This window comes from Alligator mississippiensis, chromosome 4, assembly GCF_030867095.1.
Source record: "Alligator mississippiensis isolate rAllMis1 chromosome 4, rAllMis1, whole genome shotgun sequence".
NCBI classification, from domain to species: domain Eukaryota; kingdom Metazoa; phylum Chordata; order Crocodylia; family Alligatoridae; genus Alligator; species Alligator mississippiensis.
The window spans coordinates 91,478,492-91,502,342 of NC_081827.1; the positions used below are offsets into that span (position 1 = coordinate 91,478,492).

Below are 23,851 nucleotides of genomic sequence, written 5' to 3' on the forward strand. Positions count from 1 at the left end.
TAAAAAGTATCCTATGCAAGAAAAAAAATAATACCAAGTAAAAATTCAGTTTTAAAGGCCAATCTTTTATAGTGAGAAAAAAAAAAAAAATGATCAGACTAGAAGCAGCTTTCAAAGGCCAGTAAAGATAGAGTTACTCATCTTGGTAGAACTTGACAGATTCACAGAGGTTTAGGGCTGGAAGGGACCTCATGAGATAATCAGATCCAGCCCCCCTGCTCTAGGCAGGAAAGACTGCTGGGGTCAAATAACCCTAGCAAGTTGTGCATTCAATCTTTTTTTAAGAATTTCCAGGGTAGATGCTTGCACCATCCCTGCTGGGAGTCTATTTGCAGAGTCTGGTCACACAAACCATGAAGAAGTTTTTCCTTGTGTCCAGGCTAAAGCCTTCTAGGAGTTTATGACCATTGCTCCTGGTTTCCACCCCCTCCCCCCCAACACATTTCGGTGAATTGTTGTTCACCTAGCCCCTGATGCTCACCCCTGATATTTGTAAATTGCTACCAAATCCCCCCAGTCTTCTCTTTTCTAGGCTGAACAGTCCCATATCTGTCAGCCTTTCCTTGTATGGCTTGTTCTTCAGGCCTCTAAATCATAGAAGTGGCTCTTCTCTGGACTCTCTCAAGCATCTTCACATCCTTGAAGTGTGGCACCCAGAACTGGACACAGTACTCCAGCTGCAGCCTCACCAATGCCAAGTAGAGCGGGAGAATAACTTCCTTAGTTTTGCTTCAGATGCAGTGATTGATGCATGCCAGGGTACTGTTTGCTCTGCTAACTGTAGCATAATACTGGTGGCTCATTCATTTTATGGTCAATTACGGCCCCCAGGCCCCTTTAAGACATAGTGCTAGCTAGCATAGAACCACTGAGCCAGTAAGCTTGTTGCAGATTTTTCCTCCCCAGGTGGAGCACTTTACACTTCTCAGTGATGGAACAGGCTGTAATCCAGGGGTGAGCAATTACTTGGGTCCGAGGGCCATGTAGGGAGTTTTGAGAGTTGTCACAGGCCTGGTCAGCACCCCCTTACACCATGCAACAATTTACCAAAACTCCCTATGGTACTTTGGGTAGGCAGGAAGCAGTGTTTGGGAGTGGGACAGATGTGATCCACTCCCTGAATGCCTGGTCCTCTGTGTGTGGGGAGGAAGGGAGGCAGGGGAAGGTTGCAGTAGAGCTCACCTGGTTGGTGGCTGCCCCAGTGGTGCTCCACATGGGTCTGAGCCCTGCCCAGGGCAGCCCGTACTGACCTGCCGCCCACACCCACCCGCCCCAGCCCAGAAGGCCACAACTTCTGATGCAACTATTCCCAGTGTGTCTGCAGCTGGCCAAGCTCGCATTATCACTGGAAGATGAGGAGCAGAGCAGCAGTTTGCCAGCTACAGCCACAGCAGGAACAGCCCCACCGGAAGCTGCACCGGAAGCCTGGGGCCCAGACTGGTTTGGCTGTTCTACTCCCCTTGCCTCCTTCAACTGTGGCTGATGCTGCTGCTGTGCCACTCAAGGTGGGCAAGGGGGAAGCTTCAACCAGGTGGCTCCTGCTCAGTGCTGGAGCTCCAACTCCTAACCACCTTCCACCGGCTCCACCCACCCACAGGTGGCTGCTCATTGTGCTGGCCAGGCAAGCAGGTGGAAGGAAGCCAAGAGATAGAGTCAGAGCTCCATGTGTTAGGCAGGAGCCCACTGGCTGAAGCTTCCCCACTACCTGCCCATCCAAAACAGCATGGCAGTGATCACTCTCAGTGTTACTTGCTTGTTAATCAGTTTGGCAGTGTTACATGATGGATAATTCTTGAATCCAGGGGACTGAGAATCCATCATGATGGATCTGTACCCCCTCTACAAACAAGTTGGGGCAGGCCCTAAGGGATTGTTTGGAGGGGTGGGGAGTTATTGGCAATGGGCATGAAGTAAAAATAATGCTATGTTGCAAAAACGTGGACTCCAGTGGTAGTAAGAATAAGAGAATTAAGCATTATTTATGGCCACCCTGCACCACCCCCCACTCCAATCTCATACCCCAAGAGTGGAGTACATGGATAAATACAAAAAGGAGATGCTACAGTGTTGTAATCTCATATTTCATCAGCATCTTTCTAACTGAATTTCTCACCCTGGTTTTCACAGATCATCCATGAACAGATTCTTTTTTTTTTTTAAAAACACCAAAATTATTTTTTCCAATGCTGTATTGCATCTGGTAAGCCTTTCCTTTAGATAAATATTTAAGCAACAAAAATGCACGCATTGGTATCTCATGCATACATAATATTACCCACTTCAAAACCAACTCTGATAAAAACCAAGTCACTCTTAAAAAAAAAAAAAAAAGTAGTTTAGGGGAGAATGATTTGCAAAGCTAATTCTAGAAGGGTAGATGACTAATGCACTTGCTGATTTTAGACAGCCATGTGCCCCATGTTAATCAAGGTAATTGAAAATATTAGCATGCAAATAAACCTAAATCAACTCAGCAGCTGCACTCAATAAGAACAATGATACATTCAATCTATTGTTTCCATGTTTGGAATTCCTAGCCTCCTGGCACGAGGAAGTATACTAATAATGAGAATTAAGATGAGTTATGACATATAACATTAACACTTGTTTTTAAATGCATGTTTATCATTTAGCAAACAGCACAAAAAGCAGTACCTGCCAAAAACCATCTCTCTATGGAAAAGGTGGATGTAGCAAGTTCAACTGTATAAGCATCTTTCAAAATTAATCTTAAAAACATAGAGGTCTCATCCAAAGTTCTGTATGGGGAAACAGAAGAACAAAAGCCTTGCTCACTTTGTGGGGGATGCTTTGGGGTTCCAGTTACAATAGCAAGTACATATTGAAGGTTTAATAATCCTTTTTAAAAGGTGCCAAATGTTTCATGATGCATTTTAAGATCAACCAGGAAGCAACTGAACAACGTTGGGGTGGTTTTCCTGCATCTGAATCAACACTCTTTCCCAGAGTTGCAAAGCTATATTATGGTGTTCAAGGTTTTAAGTCCTCTACAGCAGTGTTTCTCAGCCTGTGGGTTGCAACCCAAAAGTAGGTCACGAGAATATATGAAAGGGTCTCAAACAAACTTTAAACATGGGAAACCATGGTTTTCCCTTGCAGGCTGGCCGAGTTCCAGCCTGCAAGGGACTCCCCATACTCCACACACAGCCTCTCCTGTCCTGCACACTGAGGGGCTGGAGTGGGGGGCAGTGGGTCAGGATTGGCTGCTGATGTTTACAAATGGGTCCTGGTACAAAAAAAAAAAAAAAAAAGTTGAAAACCACTGCTCTATACATGTAAAGATGCAAGACAGTGACTAGCAGAGGTAAATCAACTCCAACCATTAAGGGAAAAAAGCTGCAGAAACATTTCAGGAGACAAAGATCCTAGGCAAAGGAAAAGGGAAAGGGAACAATTCACATGCTTGCAGAGAAGAAAGACTGTAGATAGAGACAAATGGGCCTTCTCCAAGAACTGTGACCTCATAAAGACAAATAACATACCTCTCACTTGGATTGAATCTTTCAGCTCTTCAAAGATTCCTCCCTGTTCTGGTATAGTTTACAAAATCTGCAAATTCTGGCTCCCAAACCAAAGTAGTTTCATTCCAAGAGAGGATGGGCAAAAAGTTATTACCCATGTCAACGATTAATAGGGGGAAGGGGGGGGGGGACCACCAAAATAACATCATGTCTGTAACCACATCAAATAAACTAAAAAAGGAGGGAAAAAAAAGTTAAGATTCTGCAGATTAGTTTGATCCAACGGACACTACGCTCCCTTGATGCAAGTACTAATCTACAAGAATAAGCTTGTAAATTATAAAATGTACTTGCTTCTACATATCAAACAATTGGGGGTGGGGGGGAAGAGAAAGAGTAGTGGTTTTGCTGACAATCTGGCATCCATCAGCTTGTAAAGCGTGAACCCAGAAAAGGCTTGCACAAAACCTGTTTGGGGGGGGGTGTAGTCCCAAACAGGCACTCCCAGGTCACTGACATAGTGGGACATGAAGTTAGTGTCAGAGCCCAGTAGTTGAGTGCCTATGTCACAGTGGAAGGTTTCATTGATTTGATGCCTATAACGCAGTGGAATTTCTCGCCACAGTGGCATTTTCTGCTACGGTAAGAAAACCCCGGTGCAGTAAAAAGTTCCCGCCAACTTTATGCAAACACGCACGTCATCACTGGCCGGTTCTAAATTATTCACATTTGGTGACTTGCGATTGGCTTGTTAGTCATATAAAAGTTAAAGTAGTTTCCTCCCAAGTCAGAGAACTCCGCGCACATCTCGGAGTGAACTTGGCGGACTGATCACCCACCAATGACTCCCTGTCGCCAACCGTCCCAACGTATCCCCGTGCCCTGCAGGCCTGATAAGCCGTTCATGTCATTTTGTCTTACTCGGAGAGCTCACGTTTGCAACTGTAACCTAAGTCAGTTCTTCTTCCTGTGCTGTGTACACCAACAGCGTAAGTAAATAATCTCTTTGTTCAACCAATATGCTTCAGTGCCTAATTCCGCTTGAAAGTACCCGCCTGCCGTTTCGGGGCTACTGGCCACAGCCCAGCCTACCACTCGACCGCCACAGTTAGAACATTTAAATCCTAGCTGTGACTTGATGAATTTAATTCTCTACCTGTAAGATGTGATTAACTCTTTGTGCAGGAATAATGAGAACGTGTTAGATAGTATTTGTCAGGGTGCTTGACAGGAATAAGTTCTAAGCAGCATGCTGCAGACAGCAGTAAACAGGGATCCAGGTTTTCAGGACATGGATGTTCTCCTTTAAAAGGAGAAAAAAGGTGGATTTTCTTGAAAAGAGAAAAACCTGAGAAACCACAGGTTCTGCTTGCAGGTACACGCGCGCACACACACACACACCCCATTTTAATCACGGAAAAACATGGATTTGGGGGTTTTTAAATCAGGACATTTGGGATTTTAAAAACAGAGAAAACCAGGACCCTGGTGATAAGATACACTTTCTTGTCTAGATCACAGGAACAGTAGAAGAAGAAAGTTTTGCTGTCATGCATTATATAGAGAGATCTCATCACGAACAGTGTGCTGTCTTGGAGAAGGGCTCTGCAACCAATACCACAGAGTTTTTAGATCTGTATTCTATGAGTAAAGTTTGGCAGTTACCACTTTAAGTGTGGATGAAAACGTATTCTTATTAAGGTGATTTTAAACAGCCATATTGTACTCATCTGTGCACCAAGTCAGTTCAAGCTGTCTGCCAAACCTGAATATGGCTGGACCCTGATTTTTGAAGAATGAAGATTAGGTGAGTAAGTAGTGGGGGGTGAGGGGGATTGGGGTTACGAAATGTTATGTGTAAGCTCTCAGCTGCCCTCTCCTTCCTAGGAAATGAAACACCAGGTACTCTCATAGATCATAAGGAGGTGAGAGACTTAACCATTTCACCTCCTCTAATTACATTAGTTCCAGCAGTTCCCAAACTGACAGATTGTGCACCACTAATTTAAAACATAACCTTAAGTACCACCAGCAAATTTTTCAGTTCAACCTTACGTACAGCAAATTTGTGTCATGTAAGTAAGTACTATAAATCTGTTTACGCATACCACTGACAGGTTGTCTGCATACCACTGGTGGTACCCAGATCACCTATGATACCTGTACTCAGTCCCTTATGTCTTTACTGTGTGGGTCCCACAGGCAGGGGGGCAGGGGGCATGGCCAAGCCACTAGAGGGCACTGCCCAGCTGTGGAGCCATGGCCCCTCCTTGCCCCCATGGTAGGGACTGGGGCTGCAGATAGAGCCAGGGCTGTGGACCTCTCCTGTGAGGGAGGTAACACCCCCGCCAGGGGTCAGGCAGGGCCTTCCTGCTGCAGCAGCGAGACTCCCGGCCCTGTGGTGGGGCTACCCAGCCCCCACAGTGGTGGGCCCCAAACAGGGAGATGGGCTCCCTGCACCTCTGATCATGGTACCTGGAAGTCTCTTCCACAGTCAGGCCAGGCCCTCCCCAGCTCATTCCAGGGAAAGGGGGGGGGGGGGGGGGTCCAGTCCCAGTGCAGCAGCCTCTACCAGGCAGGAGGGAGAAGAGTGCAGCATGTCTGTGGTGCTGGGTGAGGCTGAACATACAGCTGGCTTGGCCCGAAGTGGCACCATGGCAGCTAAAGCAGGTAGTACTAGATCTGAGCAGTTGCCGCTGGCCCCTTCCGCAGCAAGTGCAGCACCAGGGCATTCCTGAAGGGTAGTGACACAGCAACTCCAGCCTGGGAGACTGCTATTGCAGCCCTAATGCTCCTCCCCAGGATCCCTGCTGCACCGACAGTGATCACTGAGACCCGGCCTTCTAGAGGAGAACTTCATCCAAGATTGCTGGACCTCTCTCTCTCTCTCTCTCATCTGTGAAGTGGCCTGACACTTTCACCATATTATTTATATTGATATTGGATTTTTTTTTTTTTTAATAAAAAGTAATGCAATTGCAAATAAAGTGCCAAGTACCATTCTAAGTCTCTGCAAGAGGAAAAGGCCAAGTCAGAGGTGTGAAAAGAAAAGTCAGTCTCACCTAGTGACTCTCAGTAAAGAGAAAATACAGATATAAAGACTATTACAAGTATGAAGATATTTCTGTACCCTTCAGCTCTAATCTAACAGTAATTCTAAAAATAGTACAAAGAGTTTATCATATGTACTCCCTTAAAGAAGCAAAAAAATCCTTAAATCCAGAATGAACACTGCACATTTTCTATCCTTGTCCTGAACGTACCTGGCAGAGTTCAGGTTCTAGGACCTGATTGTCCACATTTCTTGGTATTCCATCAAGGGACACTATAAAAGCAATGGAGTTACTGTACTGACTTCCAGCTGCTAATTTAAACTTTTATCTAGTATTAAATTCTGAACTTAGTGCCAAACATCACAACAAATTTTTCAGCCTAAGCACAAAACATTTTGCAACCAGTTACTATGGGTACAATTTATACTGCAGCATCTGCTGTAAAATATGTTAGGTTTAAGCAGGAGTCAGTCTGTCAGTCAAATTATCCAGACCCCTTTTCATACAGCAACTAGTATAATTTATGGAATTTAACTATGCGCCATGCCATAACTATTTCCTGGGGCATAAAATATATAATATTAGCCTGCAGAGCAAATTATAAGGATTATAATCTGTGTTAAACAATCATTTTTACATATTGTAATTAATACACATCCTTGCTCCAAATTTAGGGTACTCAAGAGATAAGCATTGGAATCCTACTCTAAACTTGTTTAGTTGCTGGAGGGCAAGAAAAAACATGCAGTACCATGGACAGGGTATGGTAAAGTACATTTTCTTTCCTACTACTTCTGCACACTTGATTTTGTAACTGAAATTTCAGCTTTTCTGAAAGCTGGTTCCACAACTTGAAAAACTTACATCTTCAAAAAACAAGTCAGATGTAAAAAACCCACAAGGCCAAAAGGGACCTCAGGAAGTAAACTAGTTCAGCACAGCCCTGGGTGCTGCTGTAGCCAGGTTAAGTGATCCATGTGCCTCCTTTGGAGCCAGAACAGGAAGAAGATGCAGCTTGAGCCCATACTCTTCCTGTAATACTTCCCAGTCTGACCATACACGCTCCTCCTAAAAACAGAAGTGCTCCCGGCATGTTTCTGGGAGGAGCATGTAGGTTAGACTGAGAAGGGCTGTGGCAAGAGCCCCTCTAAGAATTTTTTTTAACTACTTAGTGGGTCAAATAAAAGATATTACATCTACTTAAAGAACCTCGCCTGCCCATGTCCTTAGACCAACATGGCTACAACCAAAAGCCCTGTGGCAAGATCACACACTGTGACTGCAACCCTTGCACTGCCTGTCTAGAGGGCCAGGCAGCTGGGCTGTGAAGTAGCCCTTTGCACTGCTCAGCCAGAAGAGTCCTGTTGTGCTACTGCAGCCCTCTTCTCCCCCAAATCCAGGGACATAAGGGAGTTTTACCCAAGGCAAAACACTCATTAGTTACACCTCTGCTCCTGCCTACTCTACGTTGATTAGAAAAGCCCTAAAACAGGCAGAAGTACAGAGCAGCTCCCCTGCTGAGAATACAACAGAGGTTCTCAATTAGGGGTACCCTCAAATTCAAAGAGTTGTGGAGTGGTGCTCGGACTCTAAAAAGATTGAGAGCCACTGGTCTAACCTGTTCTTAAGAACTTTATGAACAACTCTCTTAAAACAACTACCAGGCACAATGCCCAAATCAAAAGCACCCTAACTTGCCACCAGTAAAGCAACAGGACAAGGGTACTGCCAAATAATCTGCCACTACAAGGATAGGAAGTAACTTATTAAAATAACACTCAAGGATCTAAGGAAGAAGGGACCATGTCCCTGACCACAAAGGCAGGCAATCCTCCCCTCCTCCCCGCCACCCCCACAGTCCAAATCAATCTATCCATTGGATACAGCTCCGTCCTAGACAGCAAATTCTGTGGATATTTCCTAGATGGGCTCCAGCAGCCCCACCACTAAGTGGTGAATTACAGAGACGGCCCAGCGGAGGGGAGCAGCAAGGGGGTGGCCACCATCTTGTCTGCTGCCCTGCCAGCCAGCGCCTTCCCTTCCACCACCCCCACCCCCATCCCACTGACTCTTCCCACCAACAGGCTGCAAGGCTGGGCCACCACAGCAATGAAGATCACTGGCTCCCATTAGGGAGCCAGCATTTTATTTTTATTAAGTTTTAAGTTGATTCTGCAGACAATCCCGTATTTCAGTTTCTGTGACATCCACGGAATTGAGAATTGAACTGATCATTACATAACATGTCAGAGCGTTTTTGACACCAAGGATTCCTATTTGAAATCTGAGTTCATCTTGTGAATCACATACACAAGTTGACTCATGTAATGATGCTAATACTGCATGGCACCCTTAAAAAAAGATCAAGGCACCCTAATTAAAAAGAACCCAAAAGGAGTGATTCTCAAGTCTCAGCAGAAACACTATGCCCAGTCAAAATACCCACCCTTGGTTGCAGCCAACACCCAATGCTTCGGAAGAAGAAAGAAAAATAATCTTGACACCTATGCAACTGCAGGGGAAAAAGTTCCTTCCTGACCCCCATAGTGACCAAAGACCAGACGTAGGACTTAACCACACACCCTCCACTCCCACACTGCAACCTGGGAGCCACAACTTCTGCCAAAGCCAAGCCAAGGCTTTGTCTACCTAGGTCTTAAAAACCTCTAAGGACAGAGATTCCACAACCTCTCTGGGCAGCGTGTTCCAGTGCTTCACCCAGAGAAGCTGTGGAATCTCCATCCTTAAGGGTTTTTAAGACCCAGCTGGACACAAGCCTTGGCTGGGATTATACAGCTGGGGCTGGTCCTGCTTTGAGCAGCAGGCTGGAGTAGATAACCTCCTGAGGTCCCTCCCAACCCTAAATTTTCTATGACTGCAAACAACTCCATATATCCCACAACCTGACTGGACAGTTAGAACTTCCCTTTCTATCAGACTCTGTAAGTTTATTCAGCTGGTTTCATTTACTTCTACAACCAGTTTGGTTACGGAGTTCTGCTTCATTCACTTACTGCTGAGCACAGCCATTTCTAATTTCAACCTGCTCTGGGCTGCAAAGTTCTACTCATGAACTCCAAGCAGTGCAAGGGCGGGCTTCTCCTAGGCTTCCAACTGGTGCCGTTCCAGATACTGCTACACCTACCTCATCTCTGACTAATGCTTATCAAAGCATTCTTGAAAGCCTTCCATAAAAGAAGATTCCACAAGTTCCCTATGCCACCAGTTAGGACAGGAAGGTAGTGTAACAATAAAGAAATTTTTCTTGATAGCCCATCTAAACTTAATTCGCTGCAAGTTTAAGCCACTGCTACACAACCTTCTCTTTGCAGTGAGGGTAAAGAGTTTTTCTTCCTCTTCTTGATTAAAAGTCTTCAAACATCTGAAGGGCTGCCATGATGGTGTGCCCCTTGCCCAGTGATCATTACTGGCAATCATGATAATGCAGACTTCTCTACATCAGACCATTGTGCTTCAGGCTTGCTTCCAAACACTTCTATAGAAGAAAACATTTTAGGATTGCATCCATGTAGTATGTAGCACCTGGGTCACTGCTGGTAGTCCACTTAACATTACGACTAGTGACAGACCATAAAGTTACTTTCAAACTTCTGACAAAGAGATTCAGATACATTGTCTAGAACAGTGCTTCTCAAATTATCTGAAGTGGCAGACCGGACCGGCAATTTTTTTTTCCAGTGGGCCAGGGACCGGTGCCCGGTTCAGCCGGTGGCAGCAACTGCATGTAACAGTGCTACACAAATGCGCGACTGGCTGTTTCTCTCTCTTTCCTCACCTCACACGACGTGACATCACCTAGAGTGCTGGAACGTACGAACTGTGGTGCTATGACATATCAATGTTATGCTTCTGAAAATATATTTCTTTCTTTCCTGACAACTCGCTGCAGACCAGCAACCGGTGGCTCATGGACTGGCACCAGTCCGTGGACCACCACTTTGGGAAGCACTGGTTTAGAACAAGGCTGTCAAACCTACAGGCCATGAAGCCATGTCATCCAGCACACAGGGCTCCTGAAGATGCTGGAATTCAGGGGTGGGACCCACCACAGAAATTTGGAGTACAGAGCCTTGCTGGAAAGACAACAATGACAAGGGGGCAAGTGATAACTGCACCCAAGAAGCCCCACAATACAGATTTGGCCACCATACCCCGTCTTCCAAACAAGTGGCACCATATTGATCTGAACCCTGAACTTATCCCCAGAAGTATCAGAAGTTAAAAGGACTATATTAAAATTGTTCTCAAATTAGTTGGAATGAGGGATACAGACTAAAATAATTCATTTACAGTGGACCCGTTATAAGGGCAATATGCAGTTTTGGGCAATGGGTTGAGTAGAGAGTATGTCTTATTGAACCATTTATCCACACCTGAAATTACATAACAAACATTTTTTAAATGAAGTGGCTGCTCTATGGCCATATCAACCCTCACAGGAAAGTCAACAGGCTACACAGGTTGAAGTGGATGCATAATATAGATCTGGCAAAAGAAAAGATGATACACCAAAACAAAGAGAAAAGAGACGATGAAGAAGTAATAAAACGCTCACCATTAGCATAGCCTACTAGAGAACAGTTGTCAAAACAGTAACAAGGATAAGAAGATGATTTATGGGCAAGGGAAAATACTAGGGAAAAGTGAATTAAAAGTGGGATTTTTTAAGAGAATAGTGGTGTACACATTTATTTGAAGTCAAAGGATCTACACCTCAATACAAATCCCTTCATCCAGTCTCCTTAATACCTGACTAGCCTAATTGGCAAAAAAGATTTTGACCCACTTATAACCCTACAGACTATGATGAAAGTGGAGGGATAAAAAAGCCATTCTTGTAACTGGTGAAAAGGCAATGAGAGTCATATTGGATGTGCCAACACTAAAAGGTCTGGAAAAATACTCATTAGCTCTAAACCAATGTCTCCAACTCTCCTTTCCTCAAGGAAAGAAGTAATATTTTGAATATCAAAATTGCTGTATTTCTTACCCCACTTGTTCATGGACCCTACCCAGAGATTATAACATGTTTGTATGGAGCTTGCTTTCCTCCCACCTTCCCACTACTTCTGGAAGATTAAAAAACTCCCCTCCTTTATTCTCATCCATCCCCCAACATTGGGTCTTAGTCTATCTGCTGTGCTTTCAGAAAAAAATCAAAATACGGTATGACCTGACAAAGTCCCAGCTGATTTAAATTTTTTTCTTAAGAATCACTAGGAAGCTAACCAATCATTTCACAGTGTCATTCTAATATGTGGAGATCGCTTTGCTGTTCAGAAGTATATCTTCAATATCTTCATTAACAATCTGGAAGATGAGATGGAGTGTGCTCTCAGCAAGTTTGTGGAGGTCACCAAGCTGGGGAAGAGTAGTAGATACACTGGAGGGTAGGGCTAGGATTCAGAGTGACCTAGACAAATTGGAGGATAGGGCCAAAAGAAATATCATGAGGTTCAACAAGGACAAGTGCAAAGTCCTGCACTTGGAACAGAACAATCCCGCCCACCACTAAAGGCTTGGGACCAACTGGCTAAACAGCAGCTCTGTAGAAGAGGACCTGGGGCTTATAGTGGACAATAACCTGAACATGAGCCAACAGTGTGCCCTTGTAGTGAAGAAGGTTAGCAGCATACTGGGCTGCGTTAGTAGAAGCATTGCCAGCAGATTGAGGGAAGTGATTATTTCCCTCTATTCAGCACTCGTGAGGCCACATCTGGGAGTACTATGTCCAGTTTTGGGGGCCCTACTACAAAAAGGATGTTGACAAACTGAACAGAGTAGAGTGGGGGGCAACAAAAATCCATGCGACTTCTGAGGAGAGGCTGAGGAAACTGGGCTTATTTAGTCTGCAAAAGAGAAGACTGAAGGGAGATTTGATAGCAGCCTTCAACTACCTAAAGGGGAGTTTCAAAGAAGATGGAACTGGACTGTGTTCTCAGTGGTGGCAGATGACAGAACAAGGAACAGTGATCTCAAGTTGCAGCAAGGGAGGCTTAAGTTAGATATTAGGAAAAACTCTCACTAGGAAGGCAGCAAATCATGGGAACAGGTTACCTACAAAAGTGATGGAATCTCCATCCTTCAAGGTTAAGGCCTGGCTTGACAAAGCCCTGGCTGGGATGATCTAGTTGGGGTTGGTCCTGCTCTGAGCAGGGGGTTGAACTACCTGATCTCCTGAGGTCCTTCCCAACCCTCATTTTCTATGATTCTATGTAGATTTATTATGAACATGAATTGCTGTAGTTATCTTTATACCTATATGGGCTATAACCTTTAGAACAAGCTTGAATTTTGTGAAGTGTTGAAAGTAAAGTCTCTTGAAAGCACTTAATTAGTACTAACTTTAGGTCATATGAGAAATACCATTGATATTAAAGGCACAGGGCTAAGTTTGCTGCCTCAAGGACTAAAACTAATCTTACTGGCAGAAAGCCTGTGACTTAAAAATAAAATTGCTGTATTAATAAAGTTCACAATAACTTTAACATGCACATATAGGCCAAAGTTAAAATCAGCACTAGAAGGGACCTCAAGAATCATCTAGCCCAGTCCCCTGCACAGATGTAGTAAATGCCAAATGCAACTGATCCAAACCTCTTAAAACTATAGCCAATAAAGTAGGTACCACAGTTTTCCTAGGCAATCTGTGCCACTGTCCTACTCTTAGAGCTAGGAAATTTCTCAGATTTCCTGTCTGCTTAGACAGGATTTGAACCCAATGCTTTGTGTGTCCTGCCATCCATCATCTTTATGGCACATTTTCAATTATTTGAGAACTGCTTTCATGTCCTCTCCATTTTCTTTCCTTCCCCCTCCCCATCCCTTATTGAACATACCTTGTCCCTGAAAGCTTTCTTTATATGGCTTGCATTCAAATCCATCACCTGCCTCTGGAATCTCTAGTTCTTAAAGAGGGAAGGCTAAGCCCATATTAAAAAAAAAATGCTAGCTGTATATGCTTAAAGTACATAAGTAGCTTTGAAGCTCCTGTCCTAGTGCCTACAAACTGCAAATTTTGACAGAGAATGGCTGGAATATTTCAACTTCCTTGATTTGTAGCAATCTTTTATTGGACCAAGACTTGATGTCCAAAAGCTTGGGAGAACAGTTTGACAACTACACAGTTGACCCAATAATAAAAAGGTAAATCACACAAAAAAAAATAAAAATCCTTGCCTCTGGCATTTCCTGGACTATCACAGCTACAACAACACTCAAGCTTTTGATTTGTAGTAGCAGGTCGGAAAGTAACCCTGGTCACAACTACAGCAGAGAGTATTTGTTTATCATCATTTGTATCATTCCCATAATGAAGGGGGAAATTAAACCCTGGGTTTGACATTTTTAGCATAAATGAGAATTAAGTGTAAAAACGTCTATGTAATAATAAAGATGCTCCATGTAAAAATCAGAAATTCTAGTAACAATTCAAGAATTACATCAAGAAAACAAAACATTCATTTCAACAATTTAAGACCATAAAGTAAGTGTGGAGCTAGTCAAAATGCAAACAAGTCCAATTAAAACAATTTTTAACATAAAATTTTAATAATCATGATTTATCAACCCTTTTAGGAAGGAAATGTAGTATTTCATCTCTCTGGACTTTGGTAAAATTGATGTAACCACCACCACCAGGGAAATTGTTAATCTGTATAAAATAGGAATTAGTACAAGAGCTAAAGGGTGGGACAACAAACTGAAAGGAAAACTGTCAAAAAAAAAAAAAAAGGAACTTTCAGCTTCCTGGGAGATTATTAGGAGAGCTCTTCTAGGATCCATCCTGGAAACAGTTATGCCCCCCCCCCCCCCCTTTTTTTTTTTTTTTTTACTAGCATCTTTGATTCAAAGAGAAGTAGGCTTATGAAATATGTTTGTGAAAATATTAGGAAGTATCCTCAATACAGAAGAGGATACAGGTATCTCATGGAAAGAATTCCACAATGTTATAAACTGGAGTCATAGAACAGATTATATTTAATAGGGCAAAGGGCAAGGCCATGCACTTATGGACTAAATAAAAATGTCTGCTAAAAGCAGAGCCCATCAGTTAGAAGGAAAGGAAACAGAACAGAAGTTGAATGTATCAGCTGATGACAATGACTGAGCTACCAAGATGATGCAGCCATGATCCTAGGATGTGTCATGGTAGGTGAAAGTAAAAGTTAGCATCACTTAAACAAAATACTAAACTAGCCCTTGTGCATCTGGGATTCAGATATTTTAACATGTATAGACATCATGAAAGGTCCTTCACTTCCTATCCCTGCCTTAAAAGGTCACTGGCAGACTTCTGCTTACCAATACTGACCACATCAGTTAAAGTATATAGTTTCCTTTACCCTTAATTCCTTTCAGAAACAGTGATGCCCGCATGAACTGAGAAAGAGGCTAACGAGGCTCAAGTAAAAAAAACAAAAAACGGGCCCACTACTGAGGTAGGAATGGTAGGTTTACTTGGTGTTACTCAAAAAATAGCTATTGTGACTAAATAGAAGAAGAGTTTATGGGTCACATGGAATAGCATGCCATCCTCTACTCAAAACAAGAACAAGAAAAGTGGCAATACAAAGGTTCAAGGAGGTAGAGACTAGAATTTAGAAGAATCCAAGGTTACAATGGGACAAAAAACCTGCTCATCTGTAAAATGAAAGACAGATTAAATGAAAATGCTTTTTACAGCCGTTCCAAATCATCCATTTGACTTTTGTGAAAAGATTAGCAACACAGCAGGAAGGCAATTTTAGAAGTTTGATACAAGACTATCACTATTACACAGCAAACATCTGCATGTTTATAACTACCAAGTAAGGGATTTTTTTTTTTTTCCTTTTCAGTTGGTGGTAGTAGCAGGATAAAACAAAGATCAAGTGACCTTTATTTCCAAGAATGTGCAGAATAACCCAGAGACATGTGATTCTCTTATGCAAGGTTCACATAAACTAAAGGTATGTAGGAAGACTGGGAATATTCCCCATATCTTGTTCACGTGTAAACCTGTTTCTACTAGGGCAGAAATGCATGGTTAATTAGTAAGCCCCAACACCAACAAGAAGCTGAAAGTACATTTAGCCAGTAAGGGGAAAGAAGTATATCTATATATATAGCTGCTTGCCATAAGTATTTATACATATTGTAGACTTTTATCAGACAGACTATAGAAACCAACACTTTCAAGAAATATATATATTACTTGTAAAACTTTGAGAGATCAAATGAGAAGGGGAAAAGTGTAAAGAGCCTAAAAACCTCTATGCAAGTGGTTTTCTTGTATTGAGTCACCTCCCAGAAAAAGGGAGAGACAGGGAGGAGAAAAAGATAATGTTCTAAAAAGAAATCCAAAAACAAAGCATTAGAACAATGCATTTTAACAACTAAAGTAAAACAGGAAACAAACTTGCAGAACTTTTCTTCATATCTTCAGGCCCCAACTGTTTAGCATTTATTTGAGACCTCTTATAAAAATCCTTTACATTAGTAACCTGAATGTGTAAACTGGTGGCCTATGACTACACAAAAATATTGTAGAAAGTGTTAAGGAGTCTAGAGAAGAAGGTAGCTTCATCACTGCCCCAGCCCTATGCTTTCTTAGGCAACTAGAACCATGGGTCATTTTTTCCTACTAGTATAAGATGGTTCTGCATTTCAGCTGGCCAGCCCAGCTGTCTGAAATTCCTTCAGAGAGAAAGTATACCAGCCAGCACCCAGCACATGCAGAAGGACTGCTTAAGATGGTCAAGAGGAAAATTTAGAAAGACTATGAATACAATCCTAAATCCAGAAGATAAAGAAAGATGCTAAGGAAGACTCACAAAATATTTATACCAATGCTAACTCAGCCCGAGGAGGCTACCTCTGAAACTGTGTACATATGCAGAATAAAGTGTCTCATTTGCACCATTTCCTCACATCATGCTGATGCACACTACCACCCTTCTCATCTTCAGCCATATCTTATGCCATTATAAATCTTATACAAGGGGTTGGTTCTCCTTTAGCATAACCCAACTGCTCCAGTGTAAGTAGATCTTCACTTAGTTAGAGAAATTTTAAGTACAGTAGAACTACTCTCCATCATCAGACTATCATACTATAAAAGCTGAAAGAATCCCAGAAGAGAGGTAAGAAGGCACATAGCTTGTGTGTCTGTTTCTTAATATGCACATATTTGAATACTTCTATTTTTATGAAATGTCATCATTTAGTAAATAAAAGGTTACTTGCAGTCAACACTGATCTGCCCAGCTGCCTCCAATTACCGAAGGGAAAATATAAGCACTATTTAACTGTGTTCTGTTGTTTCAGTGTGAAGAAAAAGTACAGACAAACTACAATACTATGCAAAATGCAGGATCTCTCAAAATAGGGTACTATGGTACAAAGGGATGAATGGCAGTGAGTTTGAAGACATTACTACTTAATCATCAGAATGTCAAGTATTAAGTAATACCTCCACACAGTGACTAGGGCAACAAGTGGTCCTACCAAACTTAATTGAAATAGATATTTATAACAGGAGTACTTAGAAGCCTCAGTGCCACTTAGGGCTGCACTCTGCTAGACACAGCACAGGAGTAAGACAGACATTTGTAAGCTGTTTCATACAGGATATTTGAAAACAAGATAAAACAACCAAGAGTAACAGTACTGTTGACAAAATATGGGACAATGAATAAGGGTTAAAAGCGACTGAAACCATTTTATAGACTGCCTACACATATGGTTAAGCTCGTGGCTAACTGTTTTTTGTATTTTTTCTTTTTTTGTTACAACTGAAAGATTAAAATTGCAGGAAAAATAATTAAACTATTATAAACAGTTTAGTATTAATTCCTATTCAGCTGTTGCATGCACAGGGAGGGACACAGCTGCAAACCATTTGAAAATGAAGGCTTCTATAGACTGTAAAAGTTAATGCTTTCTTGAACATCACATGGCTATTATCTGCCATGTTTAAAAAAAAAGTGAATGCTGAAGCTAACCAAAAAAAGGCCGAGTTCAAACGAGTGCGCATATATAATACTGTAAGCTATAATTCTCCATCATTTAATTTTCAGACTTACAATCTGATGTCCCAGAGCCAATTTATCACCATGATGAAGCCATACATATTAAAAAGTATGTATTAAGCTGAAAGTGACTGCTGGAAGAGTTTCTTATTGCAAGTTTCAAGGAGAAAAAGAAGCTCTAATTTTGCAAATAAAATTTCTGAGTTAGTAGAATCGGAGCACTCTCTTTTTCTTGAAAGCTAGGAGAAAGTTTTATAAGGAAGAAAGATTTTTTTCTGGGGAAGGGTGGCAACTTTTTAAAGTGGTATCAATAGAAAAAAAGTGTTCGAACCACTTTACTTGAGAAATTATAGCTGTATGATGGATAAACAACACCAATGAGATCAAAATCACTAGCCAATTTGGATTGTCTTTATTGGGCATCTCATTTCCACAAAGACCCTCTTACATATCTGGCAGATAAAAAGGCTATAATGTAAATAAGATACAGGCCCATAACATTCATACAGTAGGAGAGAAAGAGTTCTGAACTGCAAAGCAATAGATTTTAGCCCAAAGGTTATCTTACGGTTTTCATACTAACTTTGGAATTCCCACAACACTCTCTGGCTTTGGAATGGATGCTGAAAACTATGCCTGCAATGTACAAAGTCTAGGCTATGAAGCAAGAGATCCTCAAAGTGAGGTGATTGTTTCTATTTTGGAATGGATTTAAGAGCCCGGGGTCAACTTACACAAATCATAACAAAAGCTCTGGATCCTGAACTGAAAGCTACAAACTTTTATAACTCTTTCCATTTATCTTACTAGTAAGAGACTTTTAAATACTATCTTTATGGACATCTAGTGGCTGTATGTTTAATCCTTTCCCACCCAATTAAAAAAAAAAGTCTAAATTGTACTGCAAACCAAAAAAAAAAAAACTTAACTGACAGCTACCATGCATTTCCAATGGTTGCCACAAGTATTTCCCGGCTCAAAACCCACATTACTACGATCTTCCAATTAAAAAAAAGTATCTCAACAAACTAGTTACAAACCCATTCTCAAATTGTTAAAAGGTTGTATAAAAGAGCAGCTCCCTAGAAGCAGTAGTAAGCAACTTCAACATTTATGGTAGGTCAGATTAAGAGCAATGAAGTACCTTCATGGGAAAGACAGTATGACACTTCCAACAGTCTTTGCCAACTACCATATATCATTTAAATACATACCACCCAGCAAGAATCAAGTTCAAATCTACACTTATGACAGGGAAGTGACCTTCAAAAAGAAAACCCCTATCAGATACAAAATTATCTTCAAATAATATGCACCTAATAATTTTATGTTGCTGTAGCAGTGATTCCAGTGCTGCAGGTCTTACCACTTCTGCCCTATACCAAGATGGGCAACTGGTGATGGACCATCCCATGCAACAGTCCTTGTTTTCATCCTAAAAAGAGGAGAGAGCTGCTACTACTCCCTTGCAGTCTCTGCTTCCCTGTATTACAGTACACAGATACTGAAAGTGTTTAAGAATATTCCTATGCTGGGAAATCCAAACAGCTCTCTCTCATGCTCTCTAACAAAACAGAGTAGAGGTTCAGTAAAACAAGATCAAAGATGAGGCTGCAGGCCATCTTGAAGGGAGGTACCAAGATGTGCAGAACCAAAGTACTTTTCTGGAAGCTAATTAAAATGTTCATTTACTTCCCACATTGTTACAAGAGGGCTGCCATGTTTTTGGTCATGATTGTAACATTGCTTGTATTTTCACGAAGGATTTTGCAAGTTCATTCACCAGTAGCAAGTGGAAGACTAATCTGGCAACTGAAGTGCTTTGCCATCAGTTTCTTTGTACACTTTACATGTAAATGTCAATTCTAAAAATAATTGAGTTTCCAGCTCTTATAGCTGACATGCAAGTTTTCTTGTGATCAAATGCAGGCCAGCATAGTGCTGTCTTCCTGAATCTTGTGGGAAGTCAACCTGAATATTCTAGAGAGGAATAAAATGCCCAAGACTCAGAAAACACTATAATAGCAAAGCCACTTTTTACCCAACAGTTTTCCTTTAGGCTGAAACCACCTGCATACTGTGTCCCTGTGTGAAAAAATACAGGTAGGATATCCACACAGCATTCTACAAAACAGAAGCTCACACCTGAGCATGCAGTGCTTGCCCTCTGTTCTGTATAACAGGAACACAGTTTCCTATGCAACCTAGGCACCGAAGAAAAAGTATTCCTCCAAGAGTTGTGGTCAGCTTCCACTCCACTCACCTTGGTATTCAGACACACTCAGGCTTTGTGTTTAGTACCTTATTTTTTGATTTGTAGCTGTTAAAGCCTCCCAGTAGTTTCAGACATAACAGTCCACTTTCTACCCACCCCCTGTCCTCTTCACCCTACTTGAGAGTTGTTGCTAAACAAGAATAGATTTGGACAAATTTGTTTGTGTGATTTGATTCTCAACATGCCTCCAAGATGTTCTCTGACCCCCCACAAAAAAGTCACTGTAGCTTTGTGGAGAAGAGCGATGGGAAGGAGTGGCATTTTCAGTCTGTGAATTCTACATGAACTTGAATACAAGCTTATTCATCTTGTTAGGAGAAAAATATTCTGAAACTAAAAAAAAAAGTGCATCTTAAGTAGCAAATCTTTTTCTAGCATTATGCTGTGTATGCACGAATAGAAAGCACTCTCAGGCTTGGTTGGGGTGAAGAAGGCAAGAGAACCTATAATATGCATTCAAGTTAGCATGTTGTTAAAAACAACAGAAAGAGCTTCTAACACAATTTTATTCCTTTACTGCTATTTAGAAATTACTAGGCTGAATACTGCAATTCTTCTCTCTGAGAGCCAAGACCAGCCTACAGACTGATGTACAGATAGCCAGAGTTCCCAAGTTACAAGTCAAGTCTGTGGACCATGCCCATTCACTTAGTTATTTGATGTTTTAAGTCAGGGGATTAGAAAGGGGACAGGCAGTCAGTGACAGTTACAGCAGGGAACAGAAAGCAGAGTACCCTATAGGGTAAGAAAAAGGAATCAGAAGGTGCTGGGCTAATCTATGGCACACCTGCCTAAAAAGGTCACCTGCTGTTTTAAATACCTTCAAAAAGACTGCATCAGCCATGCAAGATGCATAGATGTGATTCCTTCACAATTTTTATTTCATGGCTGTTTAATTAGGGAAATGCCACCTAACAAAATGATTAATCCATAATGAAAGTTTCTGGATTGAGAGAGATTTGAAAACGTGTATATTATATTGATTTTGACATCTTTGATCCAAATTCTAAAATGATACACTGGTTTTATTTACAGGGAGCTGATAGGTTGTATAGGAGAGAGACTGTGCATTGAGGTGTTCAGTCTACCATTAACACTACGGCTATCTTTCTTTTTAGTTGAAGTAAAATAAAAACAAAAATTAAAAAAAAAAAAATCAGGCAGGACACCTGAGCTCTATTCCTACCTCTGCCAATACCAGATGAGAGACCATACGCAAATGATTTGCTTCTGTGCCTCAGTTTCCCCACATGTCAGAACATGGATAATAATACTTACCTTGTGTTGTAAAGAGCTTTGACATCTACAAATCAAAAGTTCTAAGGCCCAAGTACTACTTCCAGTACCTACTAGAGAGGTTCCCAAACTGTAGTCCATAGAGATGGCTATGTTCATGTACCTTGGCTTTTCTTGCCATTTCTAGCTGAAAGAAAGAGGAAGCTGGCATATACTAAAGAGCAAGAAAATAGTATCAACTTTTATTCTTAAAAAATGAAAGAAGCCACCATAGAGTACACTAGAACTAGCTAAATCATACAAATGCTTTATTATGCATGCAATTACTGAAGTGGTCACAGGGATGTAATGCAAGTGGGATAAGAAGTGACTTGCACAATCTAAGATTTGGTTCACCCAGTGTAAGTTTAGAAGTCCTTGATCTAATGGTCTTGCAAAGTAATATTATTTACTTACACCATATGGCAAAATATCATCTATAGACTTGTCTGATCCTTCAGAATGACATATGTTTGCCACATTTTATGACCAACCATTATGCAATTGTTTGTGCTTATAAAACATCTTCCATTTGGAATAAGTCTCATTCATTCTAGATATGCAGGTATAGATTTTAACGCTTAAGGTAAGCTTTAGGTATCCATGTCTTAATAGCTTGGCCAAAGTACTGAAGTTTGTAATGTGCAAAGAGTTTAACTTTTCAGAAGAGAAACAATAAAGCATAATGTCTTACAGTGAATGCTTCACACTTTAAAGAGGTAAAAAAAGATACGTGTGTGCATTTTTCATGTTTTTCTCTAATCCAGAACTTCTATTCAGTGGATGCCACTACAAGTCTAAAAGAATATGCAAAGTTTAAAGAGCTTTCACATGACAAGGCCTTAAAAACTCCAAATGTAAAGCTATAGTATAGCACAGTACTAAGCTAGACAAACACCTACCACCGTTTTCTGTCAAGGAAGAGAGAGGAAATATATATATCACCTAAAATTGTTTAATGAGAATCTGAAGAAAGCAAATCCAAGTTAAAAGCAAGGGAATCTGAAAAAATGATATCCAGACATGCCCAAGAGTGCATTAGCGTCTTAATGTTCCTTCCCAAAACAAGCCTCTCCCCTGAATGAACTTTGCCTGCAATTCAGCCAAGTTTGACTGCCAAGCATTTCTAAACACATGCATGTATTTGTCTTGTTTATGAAATATAAGGTCTGTGACAGGATCATAAAAATCCTGACATACAACACATTTGACTTGCAGACCGTACTTGATCACTGTTTGGCATCACGGTGATGCCAAGAAATGAAAAGGTATACTTGAGTAATCAGAGGCTACCTGAAACCCATCCACACTCTCAGAGGCACATTACTAATCCACTCCCATCTTCTTTTTTCATTATCTGGGCTTCAATACGAGGAGAAAACAGTCAAGAGCACAGTCCGATTCTTCCACATACATGTCTTTCTGCACTACTGTCTCTTCTTGCCAGGGCTTGTATCCAGACTAACATGAACATAATCTCTAAGCATGGAGAAACTGAAGTCCAGACATTTTAAAATGCACACAAAACACAGAAAACATTTCAGTTAGGCACAATAAGCTATAAGAGACGGTAAACATGTCAGGCTGGCAACATAACTTAGCAGAACTAAGCCAACATTTTCAGGCCTACAGTAGCTGGCTTCTGACTGGAACGCTGGTTTTGCTTACATTAACATTTAATATTTAGCCTACACCATATTACTTCTCCCTCTAACTCCATATTTTATATCGGCACTCACACACAGCCAAATAAATCCTCTGAGCTGGAGAAGCGAGGCTTTTTAGGCTGATGATCATAAAAACATACTCCAGTGCTCCCCCCCCCAATCACCACCCTTTTCTTGTACACATGAAAATATCAGCAGCTCACTTTGAAAGGGGCAGGTACAGCCTACCACAATCGGGGAAGCAGCTGCCAGCCCCAAACCTGGTTGGGGTTATCCTTGGCACCCCGCAAAAATCAGAAGGTTTCTGGAACGTGATAAGCTGTGGGAGGGGGTCATCCGCTGCCTGGCAGGGGCACACATCCCCAGGGAGGGCGGAAAGAGAAGTCCAAAACAACAGAGAAGAAGGACCATCCAAAGCAACACAAAAAGAGGGGGGCTGCCATTTACCATCTGTCTCAGCTCTGTTTCTCAGGGGGGGGAAGAAGTGCATATCATAAGAACAAATGGAGCCTGGCTTGGGGAGAAACAGGAGGAGGAGGAAGAGGAGAGAGGAAATTTCCACCCCAATCACATGTGAATCACACCAAAAAATCTTCAGCCCGGGCCAGCGCGGCCTCCCCGCAGGCACACGGCAGAGCGGGCGCTCCCCTTCCCTTCCCGTCCCTTCCCCTCCCGGCCGGGCAGCTCCTCCCCCCGGTGCAAGCGCGGAGACCCCCTGCCCCGCGGCGGGGAGCAGCCCGGAGCGCCGCCCCCTCCCCCGCGCGCACAGCAGGTCCGGGCGCCCCCGCCGCCGGGCCGGGCCGCGGCCTGCGCCGAGCCAGCGAAGCCTCCGCGCTGTCGTAGGCAGCGGCGCGGCCCCGGCCCCGGCCCCGGCCCCGGCCCGGCGCACACGCACTCCGCTCGCCCGCCCGGCCGCACTCACCAGCCTTCCCCGTCGCTGCCCAGGCCGCAGTGTCCCCTGCTGGCGGCGGCGGGACCTCGGGCAGCGCTGGCCGAGCGGGGCAGGGCCGGGCGGGGCGAGTGGCGGCTCCGACGACCTTTAGGGGAGAGACGGGAAAGCTCCGAG

At 42.4% G+C, this 23,851-nt stretch overlaps 1 protein-coding gene across 7 annotated transcripts in view; it reads right to left on the reverse strand.

The window, feature by feature from the left end:
- Nucleotides 1–23,851, reverse strand: part of CNOT4 (CCR4-NOT transcription complex subunit 4) — a 119,958-nt gene extending 96,107 nt beyond the window's left edge. For 2 of the 7 annotated variants that reach the window (XM_006261158.4, XM_014595260.3), the window contains exon 1: nucleotides 23,708–23,851. The gene's annotated coding sequence lies outside the window, so the exon portion shown is untranslated. The remainder of the gene's footprint in view (nucleotides 1–23,707) is intronic. The other 5 variants (XM_014595269.3, XM_006261159.4, XM_014595281.3 and 2 more) reach the window with 5 other exon arrangements.